Below are 14,237 nucleotides of genomic sequence, written 5' to 3' on the forward strand. Positions count from 1 at the left end.
TGTTGGATGCTTGTGGCACAGTTCCCTATTTTTAGCATCAGTGGGTCTTTTAATGTCTGTGGAGGTTCACCACTAGTGGTCAATATACAGTAGGTATATTATAGATATTTTATATACATACATACATACATATATATATTGTTTTATATATTTGATAAAGTTTGGGATATATATATATATATATATATACATATATTTTTTTTTTAAAGAAATTAATACTTTTATCAGAAAGTAGCAATACATTATTTATATTATATTACATTATAATACAAGTAATTCTACAAATAAAAGCTGTTTCTTGAGCATCAAATCGGAATATTAGAATGATTTCTGAAGGATCATGTGGCACTGAAAACTGGAGTAATGGCCGCTGAAAATTTAATAAAAAAATAAAATTAAAATAATTTATTAAAATAGAAAAAAATTCACAATATTACTGCTTTTACTATATTTTTCATCAAAAATAAATGTCTTCTCGACTTTTTATTAAAAAGCTATAATTTAAGGATGACTCAAATTTTCTTTGCTAATCAACAATATGCCACAAAAGCTGTAAATAGAGCTGAAATTGTATCAAACATTTTTTATCTAGTGTTTAATACAAGATATGAGTTCAGATACGTAAATATGCTGGCTTGCAAAACCATTTCAGTCAATTCTCAAGACTCTTTTCACACGATCTAACTCAAGTCGAAACTCAAAAATAAAGGAGTATATTAATGTGCTGTGTGAAAATATGAGCCCAGAGTAAATCTGTCAGTTTCGAAACAAGGGAATAGCTAAAACCAGCAGTCAAAATGAAGCTGCAAAACAAATTCCCCAAAGAACATGATAGTACATCAAGATACTCCACTTACATCTAGTTTCTGATGGATCACAATCCATTACATAGAAAAAATACAGTCAGTTCTTTAAATAAAAACACATCTATTGATTTCTCAGTGCAGCGCATGTAACACACAGCTAGATTCTCAGGTGAGCGCAGTCGTCTTCACTCAATGCTTTGTGTGTTTGCAAAGCACAGACCTCTGTCCTCAAATGTTCAAAGCAAAAAGGCATGACTGTCCAATTCCAGGAAAGGTATTGGTTACTTTAAATTTGCACGAGACGAGACGTTTTGAGCTCACAGCTCGCTAGAGTGGCAAACACAATACTAGTTTGATTCAACCGGATGACAAAAAAAACCTTCAAGCATCATTTTTTCATATGGATGTCATCTATCATTCATCAACTGAAATCCAGCGCGTGCATTAATGCGTATTTTCTTTTCAGAACATGCATTAATGCACCATAATAATTTTCCTTATATAAGCGAGTTATCGTACAGTGAATCTATCATCCTTTTTATATTTGCATTTAGATCTTTGATATATATAATAATTGCAAGATGCGAGTGGAAAAAATATGCCTCATCATTTCATCTCTTTCATGCTGAGGCCTTCTGGCAATGCACTTTTTCTGAAAATAGTGGAGACGTGATATCGCAAACGTGTCTATATTTAGACAGCTCAAAGAAAAAGACATAATTCCTTTAATTAAATCGACCGCACCAATCCACAGGACGAACTCTCGTTTTCTTTCTCATCTTACCTGGAAAGCTATTGGAGATATCCTTCATCGTCTCAAGGTGTGTTGACAGTAGCCTTTAATTTTGTAGGTATTCATGAGAGTACAATCTATCTGCTCGGCTCTTTTTTATTTGCCTGTGGGAAACATAGTTTCTGAAGGTTAATAAACAACCCTGCAAATCCCAGGCCCTGAGATCATTTATCAGATTGCGATCTCTTACAGAGCTGGAGAGTGGCATGCAGTTTTATCATTTTAACAACGACGGATAAAAGTGCCCGAAGAAGTCCGCCTAATAGGTTATTTTGTTATATGATTTCGTTATCAGATATTTATTTTCCCCCTTCCCCCCTTTACTCGGTCTAGGTCACGGTGGAGTAACAGCCATGAATCCCTAATGAATCCTCTCCGTAATGTCCCGCGAGCGGGCTGGAAAATAATAGGCTCGTTCCTGGGCAGCGGCTCTGTGGTGCTAACCTCACCCGGCCCGGACATCTCCATGATGTTCACATCGCACTCCACTTATGTGTTTTTGTCCAATGCACAACCTTAAATATGGTAAAAAATTATCTTTCCCATTATGGGAAATATTGAAGTAGGCTTCGTATCGATACTGTTTTTTGGTTCTATTCACAAGCTCTTTGTTCAGTTTGATTCATGTTGTTCAGTTGTACATATCTCAGCTATATAGTCCATTTTGCGTTCATATTTAATAAATTTCATATGAATTAAAATACGTTTCTCAGGAAATGCTACACAGGGAACCTTGTGACAAAAATATTTATTTAAAAAATGAATAGCAAACAGCTGCAGATATTATAATCAGTCTTGAGTAAAACACTGTAATAATTTATATAATATGATAAACTTGTGTAATAAACCCCATAAATGGGAATGGAAAAAAGATGATTCGTTTAAGGACAGACTCATATGAGTCATTTGTTTGTGAATCAGACTACATTGGTTATTTTTAAGTTTTTGATTCATTAATAAAAAGTAATTTGTTTGTGAACTGGATTACACTGGTTGATCAGTATGTTTTTGATTCACTAGTAGGAACCGGTTCCAAAGAGTCATTTGTTTGTGAACTGGACTACACTGTTTTTGATTCACTAAAAATAACTAGTTCATAGGAGTCATTTGTTTGTGAATCCAACAACACTGTTTGCTCTGTATGTCTTTGATTGAGAAATTGTTTGTGAATCGGATTACACTGGTGGCTTTGTATGTTTTTGAATTACTGAAAGAAAAAAAAATAGAGTTCATAAGAGTCTAGTGTGAACTGTACTAAGCAGGTTGCTCTTTATATTTTTAATACACTAGAACCTTTCATAAAAGTCATTTGTTTGTGAATCAGACTAAACTGGTTGCTTGGTATGTTTTTGATTCTCATAAAAGAACCGGTTTATAAAAGTCAGTTGTGAATTGTACCATACTGGTTGTTCTCTTTGATTCACTATAAAGAACTCGTTCATAAGAGTCATTTATTTATAAATCACCCCAACAATCCCATTTCAGTCGTAATGATATGGTTGATCCAATGGTTCTGACTCTAAAACGTCACATCTTTTTCAATCTGTCAGGTTGTTCGGTGTGACAGGGAACTGTGCGGCTTGCAGTAAACTCATCCCAGCATTCGAGATGGTCATGAGAGCCAAGGAGAACGTCTATCACCTGGACTGCTTTGCCTGCCAGCTGTGTAACCAGAGGTTAGTCAAATCATATTCAGTTTTTCAACATTTCGAAGTACTTAAACATATGTATCTCTGTGCAGATGTGCTGAGCCTTTTAAAACTCAAAGGCTGTCTTGAATCCAAAGCATCTTACAGTCCATTTACTACAAGGACGGTCCCGCTTAACCCCTCTATCGTGTCTTGCTCAAGGGCAAAATGGTGATAGGGAATCCCAGCAACTCTCCGGTTCATGAATCAAACCTTCTAGGGTTTGAAAAATGACCTTCGGATTAAAGCCCACCACCCTACCACTGAAAGACGGTTTGGGCAGATGTTTTCTTATCCAAATTACATCAGTGTGTTTACTACAAGTACAGTCTCCCTGGAGCAAGAAGTACATTGCTCAAGGGCAAAACAGTGATATAGGGGATAACTCTCCAGCACATGAATCGCCCTTCGGGGGTTTGAACCAGCAACCTTTGGATTGCTGGCACAGTAATATTAAAGTATTGAACCACAATCATTTGCAAATTTTAGTGATTCTTACCAATATCTCTGAACCACAAGCCCACATGTGTAACAACAAAAAAATGCCATTTAATAGACATGTTCATATCCAAAGTGGTTTATAGTATATCTCACCCTCAAGCATCATGCCTTGCTGTGATTATTAGGAACAAAATATCCCTCAAAATCACGAAATGCCCCTTCTGGGGTTTAAACAAATAACTTTCGACAGTTACAACCACTGCCGATCATGTTAGGCTTGAAAAGTAAACAAGTATTTCTATTACATTTGACTTTATTACATTTACTTTAATTCTGAATAGTAGATTATTATTGTGTTTTAAAATTCTTTTTTAACATTCCGTCACCCCGAATCTTGAAAATTTGCTCACATCCTTGAGAAGAGAATGAGAAGACCACAGCATGCTTTTACACAAATTATTCTATGGATGTTAAAACAAGAATTGTCCTAAATCTTCTTTTCATGTTAAAATGAAATTTTTTTTTTCAGTGGTTCACTATCAAAAACAGCAATTTAACACTTAAATATTTTGTGGCTTGTGGTTTTCTTCATTACTTTGGGCAAATTGTGTTATTTGTCCTCATTCAGTCTAAGAAGAAGAGGCCATTTGTCTTAGAACGTGGCTAAAATAAAGAAGAAACCTCATGCACGGCTGTTCATTAGATACTTGCTTCATACAAACACACAGGTGCCAGAGAGCAGTACACATGAGAGGGGCAGATTGCAGGATCTGGTTACGCTCAATTAACACCGGGTTATTGTCTTGCCACTTCACTTGACTGCACGAACCACGCACACCTAATCTAAGAAGTCAGCTAATCTTCATCAGCAGAGTCACAGACAGGTCCACCCGCCGGCCCGGCATTACAGTCTGCTTTACACGCTCTGACGAGGCCTCTATGCATCTTTCATTCCCCCATCACAATTTCACTGGTGTTCACCACAAGATTTATAGCACGGCGCTGGTGCTAATTGCCCATATCTCAGACTGAAGCTTGAATTTCCTGTCAGTTTATTGACATTTTTGGATGTTTTGGTGGAGAGATGGATGAACATAGGTGTCCTTAGCAACAAACTCACATTCAGCGGTCCTAAAAAGTATTTGGATTCTTACACCGTGCTTAAAAATGTATTGCATTACATAAAAAATATAAAATGAGATCCAATTTATTCTGTTCAAAGTTTGGGGTCAGTAAGAATTTTTGAAAGGAATACTTTTTTATTCTACAAGGACGTATTCAATTGATTAAAAGCGACAGCAAAGACATTTATACTGTTACAAAAGATTTCTATTCAAATAAATGCTCAAATAAACTTTCTATTAATCAAAAAATCCATTAAAAATGTATCATGGTTTCCACAAAAAATATTAAGCAGCACAATGGTTTTAAACACCGATCTTACAAAATTTTTCTTGAGCACCAGATCAATATATTATAATGATTTCTGAAGGATCATGTGACACTGAAGACTGGAGTAATGAGTACTGAAAATTCAGCGTTGCATCATAGGAATAAATTACATTTTATTTCAATAAATATGAATAGATTTAAATAGAAAACATTTCAAATCATTTTAAATTGTAATATTTCACAATAATTCTCTACTGTACTGGGGATCAAATAAATTCCTCGATGAGCGTAAGAGACTTCTTTCAAAAGCATTTAAAAATCTTACCCCAAACCCCAAACTTTTGGACTTGATAAGAACTGATTTCCCACACACCTTGGAACAAGTTGGTTAAAAGTAATTGCAAAAAAAGGTCATTGTTTATTTGATGCCACTTTGGTTTCTAATTAACCAATTTAGTGAACCAATTAGTTTTCTAATGCACTGAAATTCATATAAGCAGCTTGTACATGTCTAGTCTTGCATATAGCCAGATCTTCAGACTGATGGCAGAAGGTCTGGGAACCTTTGCCACTTTGAATGGCCAAAGCCCACCCAAGTATGACTGACAGGTAAAGCAACCAATCACGTTTCGTGCTGCGTCATGTTTATGGGCGTGGAAATGTCGCCACAATAACAGACCGGTGTGTAAAACTCTTGGACATATTTTAAAGATTCTATGCTGCGAACTTTAAATTTTTCACATACTTTTGAAAATCCAGCGTTTAGTTGATCCTGTTAAGCGCTTATCATCACAGTCAGACTTTTAACTCCATGAGAGGGTTTGGCATCACGGCATCTTAAAGAACGCGACACACACATCTCCCGGAAATACTGTATAATTTAACCAATCCGATGACGACTTCGAAACTTCGAAGTGTTTCCAATTTTGAGTGCGATATGCATCAGACGTTCAGCCAGCGGTCCGTGGGCGTGACGTCTGAGGCTGAGACTAGTACATGTCTAAATATGCATTAGGCCCAGTATACATATACAAATCACTTAAAGCAACACAGGTCATAAAGAACTTCCTGCATCGGCTCTCCTATGGTCTAAACACTACCCGAGAGAGCACCGCATCAACAGTCTGATATGCAAATACCCCCCATTTGACCCAGAGAAAATTCATTTGTCAACAAGCTGACGAGACATTATCTCCACAGACACCCGCCACCCGACACGTCTCAGACACTTTGTTGTTCTGTCAGTGCCTTTCGAGAAAGCCTCGCAAATTTTGATGGACTCCTAAGAAAGAGAAAAGGACGGCGGGGCTTTTCATGACGCGTCCGTCATTGTGACAGCTCGCCACATTACTCGTGTACAGCCTCAGTCCAGTGATGCTCTTTGATAAACATCAACACAAACAGCAAGTCTGTCTCAAGAGCCTTTGATGGAAGGAGATCTTTTAGTAAACACATTGCGCATTATTGTTTTCACTAGCCAGTTGGGCCTGATTTCATTTTTCCCATCTGTTTTGTTCTATGCACTTAGTGCTTGAATGAAAATGATGAATAAATCAGGGGTAAAATTACTCATTTTTGTAGTTCAAGGACTACCTGAAATAAAAAATAGTTTTATTGCTTATATTCCATGTATCTTAATTTCCAGGCTGTCTGTATGCTAATACATTTCAAAACCTTGAACAAAATTAACTGTAATATTTACAGTCACAAATATTGATGACTCTGCTCTGAATCCTGCACTAAAAGATCTTTGTCCTATCAAATGCTCGCTATAATAAAAATTCCCCGCCTCCTTTCCTTAAATAAGGGTTGTTTTGTTATTTCCCTTCTATCTACTTTCATATACATCCTACCCTGCTTTCTCCCTTCTCATCTCCCCTCTTCAAACAATATTAAAGAGGCCATGGCCTTTAAAAGAGCCATCTAATCCATCTTACAAAACGCTCTCCTCGCCATCAGTGACGTGGGACAGGCATTCTGATGCTTGGAGCAGGCTATCGGGTTGGTAGAGGTCACGCCGTATAATTATGCTTCTCCATGAGGGTCAGTAATGTCCTGACATTACCGTTTGATGCTTAAATGATTACAATCAAGCTTTTATTACAGCTGGGCCACCCCTCCTTTTCCCCACACACATCAGCTAGGCCATCATCTCCTACAGAGTCGTTTCATTAGTCAGGCCACACAAAAGCACCATTAAATACCGCCCGTGATTAGCTTGATTTCCACAAAGAGTGTGCTGAACTATATCTGGCTCATGTATATGAAAACCAGAAACTTCTACATAATATGGTAACGAATCATAAGTGTCAAATCTCTCACTTTTGAAACATGTGACTGTTTGGCTTTTCCTGCCTTTAAAGAATGACTAGCATTTGACTGTGAATTTGACTCATTAGTTGGACCAACTAAATCTATATGCCGTTCTTTACTGAACACGTGAGTGTTTTGAGTCTGAACGTAACTCAGAGCCACTGAACGAGACTGATGAAAGGAAAATTGCAGTATATTAGTATATTGCTGTCCAGGGCCGTCCTTAGCTGACGCGGGGCCCCCTCGGTCCGTTTGCGATTGCGTTTCCCCTCGGCCCGTTCACTACCGTTTTTTTTATATTTCTACTTTTCACTTGTTTGTATCTATCTATCTATCTATCTATCTATCTATAATATATCCCATAGATAGATAGATAGATAGATACAGGTGCATCTCAATAAATTAGAATGTCGTGGAAAAGTTCATTTATTTCAGTAATTCAACTAAAATTGTGAAACTCGTGTATTAAATAAATTCAATGCACACAGACTGAAGTAGTTTAAGTCTTTGGTTCTTTTAATTGTGATGATTTTGGCTCACATTTAACAAAAACCCACCAATTAACTATCTCAACAAATTAGAATACTTATTAAGACAGTTTCACAATTTGAGTTGAATTACTGAAATGAATGAACTTTTCCACGACATTCTAATTTATTGAGATGCACCTGTAGATAGATAGATAGATAGATAGATAGATCACAGATATATGTGTGTTTGTATATCTATATATATTATCTATATCTATATATCGAGTAATAAACATTTTAAATTAAATTAATAAACAAGGATTTGTAATAGTTTTATTTAACAATAACTGCTAATCACTGACTGAACACTGAACAGTACGTTCCAGACTTTTATGATATCAGACATGCTCTGTGTCATCCATAAAGTATCCCATCATTCTGCGCAGCCGGACTTAATCTGGAGTGATTATTCATGGGTTGGATATGATCTGTTCACCTGGCTTGAGGTTATATCCTCAGCTTGGTTAACAGGGATCAGGGCGACAGCCGCGGCGGTGAGTGCGAGTGCAGTGTGTTTGTGTGGTTTTGAGACTCTAGTCAGCAGTTAGCCACAGATCAGCCCTGAAGGGACAGCTAATCGATGAGCCTGTCGTCCGCTCAGGCCTCATCAGCCAACCTCAGGAGTCCCAGTTCCCGGTGATAAGCCCGGGCCGCGGCGCTCTGAGGCCCCACGGGAGATCTGAAGAAGGCCGAGGCCTGGGTGGCAGGGCAGGGGGGTCACCGGTATGGGTCATCGTCCTTGTCAGAAAGTCTGGAAAGCCTGAGCCAAATTGGGCTGCACGTGCGTCAGGGACTGCGGTAACTAAACTACGCCACAGACGGCGGTCTCGTCCCCTCAGAGACGTCTGCAAACCTCAGTTCTAGATGTCATTCGTTAGAGGAAACCATGCGGTTGCATTGCAGACACTGCGGCAGATCTACTCTATTCTGTCGGATAATGTCTTATTCACATCCGATGATGACGTTCACTTTCTTTCTCTCCGTCTATAGACCTCCCTCCATGATTCATTTCCTCTCTCTTTTCCCTCACTCTTTCAAGTCCTCTCTCCTCCACACAGCTCCAGCATGTTATTTCACAGAAGAGGAATGTTACTACTCTAGTTAACACAGACCTCAGAGGCAAATAGCTGACGAAGCCATACATCATTAAGTCCACTGCCTTGGAAGCCATCTTTTCTTTAACAAGATGGGTCTCAATAGACATATTCATCATTACTGTCACACCTGAGGAAAAGGAGAGAGGGAACGACGTAGAAATGAAAGAACGGGAATATAACCGAAAGACTAGAAGAATGTAAAGCTATTGTTAATTAAGAAAAATAGAGCTGTCAATCAATTAAAAATTTAACTGATTTAATTAGAAGGATATTCTGATTAATTCATAAGATAAAATTGCATTTAATTGCATATATCTATAAATGTTTTGCTTAGAAAATTAAGAGAATTCAAAGACTTTGATTTAATTTATTTTAATAATGTTATTTTTATTTTCTCAATCTTGAAAATATTATTTATTCATGAATTGTTGTAATTAAAAAATATTTTTAAATTGATATAAATTATTAATTTATGAAAATCATTATTGTGACAGCCGAACACTTTTAATAGTCATTGAGGGGCCATTTACACAATTTTTTGGCATGTTTTTAAATCGTTTAATTAGTTCGGCAAAGGAAAGTTTCATATAATCAGCTATAATTGCACAAAAACATAGGGAAGACATTATGCAAAAAATAAGGTTGTACTTCTTAAATTGATCAAATGGTTGGAAAAAACAGTACATTTTACAATAAGGTTCAATTTGTTCATGCATTAAGTATCATGAACATTTTTACAGCATTTATTAAACTAGGTTAATGATAATTTCTAAATATACTATTGTTAATTCATACTCACAAAGAAAAAAAAACGACCACACCAAAATCCAGTAAATCACAATAAATGCTGTAGAAGTCATTGTTAGATCATGATATTTAATGCATTAACTGATGTTAGCTAATTTAACCTTGTTGCAAAGAGTTACCAATTTTAAAAAAAATATATATATATTTTAAATAATTACTTACAATGCTCTGCTAGTATTTTGTAAATGTAATTTACATTAAAAAATCCATTAAATTAATTACGTTCATTTTTATCACATTATTTTCTTTATAATTAATCACACTCAATTAATGTGTTAAAATGGCAGCCTTAGAAAAAAAAAAAAACATAAAAAGCCCCAAATTTATGGTCATACCCGAGCAAACACTATATCAAATGCATTCACTTTTTTTCTCCTCTACTTGATGGGAAATACTAAAAAGCAATTAAAGCAATCTGAAGTTGAACTTATCTGGGATGAGAGATTGAAAGGGGAGGGCGAGGGGGACGCATCAAGCTAAGGGTAATGTAGGTGCTCGGAAACATGTGGCGATCGGTAATGACTGCACGAGCAGAAAAACGGAGGGCAGCGCAAGGGCATTTATTACCGCTACCTCTGATGGGCTGACTGCAATATCCTCGTCATAATTGGCACACAGATGTCACAAAAGCTGTTGACATTTCACCAAGCAGAAACAATTTGGCGCTGCGAAACGGGGCGGCGACGAGGCTAAGAGGGAACAGAAAACACAGGCTGTAAATAAACACAGAGAGATCCTATTAGCCGAGAAAGCGAGAGAACGAACGAGCGAGATGGAGGTGCTCAGAAGAGGAGGTGGAGAGGGCCAGGATGTCAGAGAAGACAGACACTAATGGATTCCTGGCAAGAATGTGTCATTTAAACAGGACGTTTTTATTGGAGTGAATGACACCATTACATTAAGCACACCTCTGCTTTGTGTTAATCACCGTGTCAACAAGCACGATTAATGGATATTACTTGTTGATACTTGGTCCAAACTAATGGCTGCGCCTTCCCGCTTGACATTGCCGTGTATAACGAATAAAAAAAAGTTTGCCGGAGTGTGTGTGCGCGAGGGAGGGAGGGAGGGAAGAAGGAAGCCGTTTACAAAGTATCCTAGCACTCGCTCATTGTATTCAACAATGGAAAGGATAATGGCTCTTAGATCTTATTCGACCCCTCCTGAGGATGTTTGAAGGAATATTGTATGTTCAATACAAATTAGACATACTGTTGATAACCACAAAAATGAGTGTTCCCCCAATAAAAAAGCCAAAAAATTTGAGTCACAGTGAAGCACTGAGTTAAAAAAAAATCTAATCTTTCGTGTAAAGATCCAATTTATAACATTGTTACCATGACAATGTACAGCCTAAAACTCTAAAATGACTTTAAAAATTATCATTTAACATCATTACAGGTCAAATAGTGCACGTCTTAACAAGAATTAATAAGTGCTTTTATAAAGTTAGGTTCACATTTCTGCTTTTAAACCCTGCACAAATTCTTAGGTTGCATTTTATTTCGATAGTCCACTTTAGACATTCTAGACAACTACGTGTCAACTAACTCTCATAAATTTGCCATTACATGTCAACTAACTCTCATTAGAGTATTAGTAGACTGTTCGGTTATAGTTATGGTTAGTAGAATAAGTTGACGTAGTTGCAAAGTTACTTACAGACAGTAGAAAGTCTGTTGGCGGACTATTGAAATAAAGTGTTAGCAGATATTAAGCAGACAGTCTAGTAATACTCTAATGAGTAGCATTTGACATGTAGGTGCAAAGTTACTTATAGTTAGTAGAATGTATAAAGTGGACTATCAATTGGCACCATTCACTTCCATTGTAAGTGCCTCACTGTAACCTCGATTTTTGCTTTTTTTAAAGAAAACGATGGAAAACAAAGTCAAAATTATTTTCTTATCCACAAAGCTCTCAAACAAAGTCGTGTAACAGAAGTAGCGTTTCTTCCATATATAATATATTTCTTCCATATATATATATATACAGTATATATATATATACCGTATTGGCCCGAATATAAGACGACCCTGATTATAAGACGACCCCCCCCTTTTCCAGATGTACCTTTTGCCAAATCAAACCAAATCTTGTTTTTTCTCAGTAAAACACATTTTGTCTTCAATTATTTTCATATTGCATATTTTTCCTATTTTAATTTTTGTTTTGAAAGTACATTTTTCACTTTTTTTGTCTATAGCTCAAAATTAGCCCGTGCGCATTCCAACTCATTTTGACAGCACGGGTCACACACATATATATATATATATATATATATATATATATAGGGCTGGAACTTGGTTCAGACCACTGGTTTTGATTGGATGAAGGCAGATCTGAATGCAAGCTGGCAGTCGATTATAAGAAAGTGACAGTGTTTTGGCAAGGTACGAAACCTGTTACTGGGTCTTTAAAAATGTACTATATACCAGGTCCTTTAATGTACTTTCCTTTAATGTCCTTTAGGTCCTTTAATGTACTTATATGCACCCTTTAGGGATAAATAAGGTACAAAAATGCACCTTTTAAAAAAAGGTACTGTCCCAGTGACAGCTTTTGTACCTTTTTTTCCTAAGTGAGTGCAGACGAAATGATTGGAGACGTCTGGAACAAGTCACCAGAGAGAATGTCTATCAATTCACCAGTAAATCGAAGCATGATATTTAGAAAAATTATGAGGTCAAAACTAATTTAAAAAAATGAAACATATGCATTGCTGGCCAATTCACAATAAGATCAATAACATGCATTTAGAAAATAGATTTTCCATTTCCATTGCTGACTTTAACTCGGAATGAACCCAGACTATTTCTTTAACATTTGCCTAACGTTGCATTCCCCATACGAACTTTTAATTGTTAAAATGGGACCAGCAGACACACAAACGCATCGTCTTTCTCCTCGTTCACAGGCAGCAGGGTTCGGTAGGGAACGCTGGCCAGTAGACACGAGCTCTCGCTGGCGCTCCGACCTTGTCGAACTCTCGCTGCGAGCAAAATAAGCGGCCCTCAGGACGGGTAAACACACTGAGCGCTCGCTCTCGCTCTCGTTCCCTCTCTGCCGCCTTCTTTGTCTCTCTCTTCTGCCTGACCAACATAATCTTCTTTCCAAAAGGTCAAGTGAGACAGCAGCCCGTCAGGCAGCGCTAAAGCCTGCGCTGCATCTGTGGGGTATATTTATGAAACAGCTGCAGGTGGAGAAGATGCTAGGTGCACTCTGGAGATACTCTTTCCAGACCGAGCGACGTGTCCGCAGGATAACGTACGCTAATATTTGAGTGGGCGGGATGCGGCTCTGTAGGGAAGCCTGCAAGTTTTGCTAGTAATGAGTCCTTCTGCGTCCCTCTCGAGTTACATAAACGCCATGTTTCTGTTTCTCGTTTCGCCTCCATGCAGGTTCTGCGTTGGAGACAAGTTCTTCCTGAAGAACAACATGATCCTGTGCCAGACAGACTACGAGGAAGGACTGATGAAGGAGGGCTACGCGCCGCAGGTCCGCTGACCACCCCACGACCCCGCTGCTCGCAGGAGGGGAAAGAGCTGCGAGAGGACCTGAAGGGGACATGCAATCAGACATAAGAAGCACTAGTATCCTCTCCAGCCCCTGTCCCCATTACATTGTATATACGAAGAGCCCACATAAGGGACGGTGTACTGTACAGTTTAGCCATAGACGTTTTTGGTAAGTGGGAGAATGTTCGAAGACGGACCAAGACTGATGCTGCCTGACAGCCTTATGAAGACCAGACATCTCAATGGCCCGACTTTTGTGAACTTTAACACACACAAACGTACAACCCCAAGTCCACATCGCAGTTGCATTTCACTTGCTTTACAGGGTGAAGACCACATAGTAAAAAAAAAAAAATCCAGTATTTATTGGCGAATGAGAAGGAGCCATGTCAACATAAGATCTCAGGTTGAATGGGTTTCCTCATTGTCCTTTCTATTTTTCGTTTTCATTGTGTCTTAATTGCGTTTCCAGCAACAAGCTATTTGGATAAACACAAACAGCCAATCAGAAGATATTTGATGTTTAATGTAGAGTTACGAGAACCAATGAGATTTCACAGTGGGCGGAGCTACCCAGCACAATGCTACAGATATAGATGAAATATCCTGGCTGTTAAGGACAACTTTGTGAAATGGCACCTTGTTAAGACATGGTGTTAGCTTTCTAACAGATCTTTGAGCTTCGACATCTTCAACATCAAGTGGTGTGATTTCATTAGTGACGTTTTGAAAAACTTCTCTCACCCTGTTTTATACCTAAAAGACCCTAGCTGTCAAACGCAAACTCTTTGAACATTTTGGCACGTGTGTAAACGATGGGTTTGTTACTTTCTTCACTGTATTTATTTAATA

General features: G+C 37.8%; 1 long non-coding RNA gene across 1 annotated transcript; it reads left to right on the top strand.

The window, feature by feature from the left end:
- Positions 1-3,154: 3,154 nt before the first annotated feature.
- Positions 3,155-13,898, top strand: LOC107725666 (uncharacterized). Its single transcript, XR_001638146.1, has 2 exons — positions 3,155-3,275; positions 13,269-13,898. It is a non-coding gene; the product is annotated as an uncharacterized LOC107725666 (long non-coding RNA).
- Positions 13,899-14,237: the final 339 nt, after the last annotated feature.

The sequence above is a fragment of the Sinocyclocheilus rhinocerous genome, unplaced genomic scaffold (assembly GCF_001515625.1).
Source record: "Sinocyclocheilus rhinocerous isolate Xijiao unplaced genomic scaffold, SAMN03320098_v1.1 scaffold153, whole genome shotgun sequence".
Classification (NCBI taxonomy): domain Eukaryota; kingdom Metazoa; phylum Chordata; class Actinopteri; order Cypriniformes; family Cyprinidae; genus Sinocyclocheilus; species Sinocyclocheilus rhinocerous.